The sequence below is a fragment of the Nanorana parkeri genome, unplaced genomic scaffold (assembly GCF_000935625.1).
Source record: "Nanorana parkeri isolate BGI_ZX_2015 unplaced genomic scaffold, ASM93562v1 scaffold779, whole genome shotgun sequence".
Taxonomy (NCBI): Eukaryota; Metazoa; Chordata; class Amphibia; order Anura; family Dicroglossidae; genus Nanorana; species Nanorana parkeri.
The window spans coordinates 510077-514076 of record NW_017307047.1 but is presented as its reverse complement, the minus strand read 5'-3'; the positions used below and the strand labels follow the sequence as shown (position 1 = coordinate 514076).

Sequence of the window (4000 nt, the reverse complement as noted above, 5' to 3'; positions counted from 1 at the left end):
TCGACGCGCCGGGTGAGGGGGTTCCGTTCAGCGGGTATTCGGGATGGGGAAAGGCTGCCGGGAGGAGGATGGCGGCGGATTGTCTTTTCCCCCCCGTCTGCCTTAGCGTTCGATGGGGGAGGGGGATAAATGACAAGATGGAGTAAGGAGGCTCGCACAACGTAGACTGAGGACGTCACAGCATTCCAGGCCAACTGGCTGGGAGGGCGGGGACTCGGGCGGCCAAGAGCATGATTCGTCAGGTGGAAGGGATGGGCGGGACTTCAGGCTAGGTTCTAGCCAGTAGCGGAGAGGATGTGGTTGGACTATCCAATCTACTTATTTGTTGTCAATAAACGTGTCCGAGCCAAAACGAGGCTTGGAATCGGCTGGGCTTTTCCGCATCCGTGCAGTCATATTGGTACTCTGTGGGCGTATCTGGCTGACCGGGCGCGCCATATTGGTACACCCGAAAGCTTATAGTACAGTTATTAAAGCAGAACTCCGGAGAGAAAAATGTTTGGATATTTGCACTGTAAAAAGAAATGTCCCCTAATGAAGTGGTGCTTTCCTTAAACTTTACACTGTCATTCAGCCCCTACACTTACACCTAGGGTACCTTTTCTTCAAGCGAAACCTAAACACAGACATTTTTTTGGGGAGAATGAGTGGTGGATTATTTATTAGCTCTATGTTGTGTTGCTTGCGTTGATGAATGCAGGAATGTAAATGCATGAGCTAACCATTTTTGTCTAAACTGTGAAGCAGCATTATATATGCATCATGTGCATGATTTTTCCATATATGGCATTAGTGGAAATATGCTTTTAGAGACTTTTTGGTTGATAAATAAGTTTTGCTGTGTAAAAATCACACGCACCTAGTGCGTGCGTGTGTTTCGGTTAGTAAATCACCCCCCTTGTGTCCAGGTTTTGCTGCCATGAAACCCGGACACAGCATTCAAAACCCAGACTGTCCGGATGAATCCAGTGGACAGGTGGCAACCCTTCTTACCCCTGAACATCCAGCACTGAGAGTTAAAGCTCCAGCTAGACTACAGTTTTGATAGCATTTTCCATTCAGAAAATGTCCTTTCATAGACTGCAAGGCATTGGGTGTGTGGAGGAGGTGTTGGTGAATGCCACAATCTCCCCTCGTCCAAACACAGAATGTCTTGCTCTCTGAAAAAAGGATACAAGACATTTTCTGAATGGACAAGGTGGGGAACAAGTCCGAAGCTGTCATGAAAGTAAGAGATGCAGCATCAGCCACATGCGGGGGACACCATTAGTGGTAAATTATTTTTTAAAGCGCAAAGTATCCAAAAATTGCTTTGGCTCCTAGTTCAGCTGTAAAATAACTTACGTTGTTTGTTTATGTTGGAGAGGAGCTTGAGGCTGATGTCTGGATTTCTTGGCGGCCATTGTTTAAAGGCTTACTAATTCAAAGCCCCAATTACCTTTCAGCCTAAACCAGCTAAGCCCTCATGGGCAGGGCCCTCCTTGCCATCTTATCTTGAATTGTATTGTGATTGTAATGTCTTCCTTATATTGTAAATCCTGTATAATAATTGCGGCAGAGCGGTGTGGGAGGAGACGCCGGCCGCTCACAGCGCTCTCCACCGCAGAGCTCAGCCGGCTGTCACTTTCTCTTCTCCCCGCTCGGACATAGAGAAGCGCCCAGCAAGGAGGAAAGAAATCAGGGATGCGCCGATGTAGCAGCAGGAAAATGGCACTTTGGGCATTATGCCAAAAGTGCCATTTTCGGCCGATATGTTTCGGCGGCCGATATATCGGTGCATCCCTAATAATAATAAGTAAACTCATTCCAGGTGCATCAAAGCAAAAGGCAAAGAGAGCCCGACAGAGCTGCCGAGATGGCTAACGGCAGGTAACAGCGTGTTACTTTATTACACACGTGCTCGATGACGTGACGCGCATGCGCAGGGTGTCACCTGGTACCCGCTCCAGGTACAACCCCACCTTGGGACACCCCTGCAACACACACAGGGTCCATGGGGATCAAAAGTATCCACCCTCAAGAAGTAAGGACAGTGTCAGCACCAATTTAGAGATGATTTGAGGATCCACCGCCGAGTGAGACACAAATAAGATACATTTTTGTGAATAGTTAAAGTGACATTAAAGGATTTTCCCCCCTCCCCCCAATGTTAGTGTAGGGACTTACCTTAAATGATGCCTCTTAATCCAATCATCTTTTTCCTTACTGTCCTTTTCAGCTGTCCCTCCAGCGCTGGTGCGGGTCTCCGATCTAGTGCTGACTCCTCTGTCCTCCTCTTCTCTGATGTCCCACGGTGTCTGTGCGGGTGCACACTGGTCCATAGACTTACCTTGTGTCTCTCCTCGTTTCCCGGCTGAACATCTGAACTGCGCATGCGCCCGTCCCAAGATCCTTTGCGGCAGCCCGAGAAACTTTCATATGTTTGGACGGGAGCACGCGGTGGAGACACAGGTATGCTTAACTCTGTTTCAAAAGGTTTTTCTGTTTTCTTTTTAAAGTTTTTCCGTATATCTACTGCTTGCTAGCCATAGATATATGCAAAAAACGTGAGGGTTTAATAACCCTTTAAAGAACTTGAATGCATTTCTAAGATTTAAATCCTGAAGCCGGCCAATCAGGAAGCCAGGTGGTGAGTCATTACCTGCCCCCTCCCGGCTTCCTGTTTGTGGCAACACATGTCAAAACACGATTGTTGACACGTGTTACCACAACCTACTTCGCACTACCAGGGGTTTTTAGTGTGCTACCGTGTTAAAAAAGGTGTCATGCACATGTTTTCTTTCATTGTGGTTGTTTGGTAGCCCATTCACAATGAACGGGCTGCCTTAATGGGATGCACATTGACATGTGCTATATCGCATGTGCATGTGAAAATCACTCATCCTCATAGTTTGAGCCGACGTGTGACAATTAAACTGTCACAGGTTGGCTCAATAGATCAGGAAGTGAGCGAACACATAGCGTCGCTCGCTCACTTCTCGATCATCTCCCTGCAGACAGCGGTTACTGTCACTCAAGGCTCCCCTCAGGGATTCCCCCTCCTCCGTGCTCCGACCCTCCAGCGCTGACTGGAGGAATGGACGGGGAGGGGCGGGTACAGCTGGCTCTGCCTAGATAGGCAGAGCCAGCTGTCACTCACGCAGCTGGGTGGATCTCGACGGTAATGTCGGGATCCGTCCAAGCTGCGGCGGTCTCAGTATACTGTGAGCTGTAGCTCGCGATATACTGAGCTTTGGGTCACGGGAGGACACCAGTATATGTCCTCCCGTGACCCTTAAGAGAACTATGGGGAAAAACAGTTACCCCATAGTTCTCTTTTAAAGCTAATTTAGACCCAAAAGCAGAAATGTAATATAATGCAGCTTACCAATCCTTCGATGTGGTGGCCGTATTATCTTTCTTAGGCCTTTTTTCACCTGGTGATCCAGCCACTAAATCTGTTATTTGGATATTTCATTTTGCATAGTTGGTTAATCCTGCATTTTAATTCTTCATAGGCTGTAGTTTAAAGCTTGCGTTGCTTAGGCCCCATTCACACTGAGCGATTTATCGCGCTGTAATCCGCGCGATATTGCGGATATTTACCGCGCGATATCGCTCTCCAATGCATGTCAATGGGGCTCTGTCCGTCGCTGTCGCGGGTCGTGCGTCGCTACAGCAGGGCCCTTTTTGGAGCGGATTTTGTCGCGATTCTAGGTTGCTCAATGCAAGCATTTGCGCGATAACGCGTGACAAACCGCGCGATATCGTGCAGAATGCAGATCGCGTGACAAACGCGCGATTTGCGAACCGCTCAGTGTGAATGGGGCCTAAGTCTGACAACTGCATAACCTCAAACACTGGCTCCCAGCTTCTAAATGTGTATAAGAGTATCAGGCAGTATAGCACCGTGGTTAATTACCTTCCCTTTTGAATACAGGTCTGACACTATTATGTACATTCAAATGATGGGAAGCAATAAGTGAAGTCAGGTAGTTAACATGAGCAAATATACATCTTT

At 47.9% G+C, this 4000-nt stretch overlaps 1 protein-coding gene across 2 annotated transcripts in view; it reads right to left on the bottom strand.

The window, feature by feature from the left end:
- The window catches only part of PRRC2A (proline rich coiled-coil 2A), a 64897-nt gene extending 64730 nt beyond the window's left edge, over window positions 1–167 (bottom strand). For both annotated transcript variants that reach the window (XM_018564772.1, XM_018564773.1), the window contains exon 1: window positions 1–167. This exon ends at the window's left edge or, in 1 of these variants, runs on beyond it. The gene's annotated coding sequence lies outside the window, so the exon portion shown is untranslated.
- Between the last annotated feature and the right edge of the window lie 3833 nt (window positions 168–4000).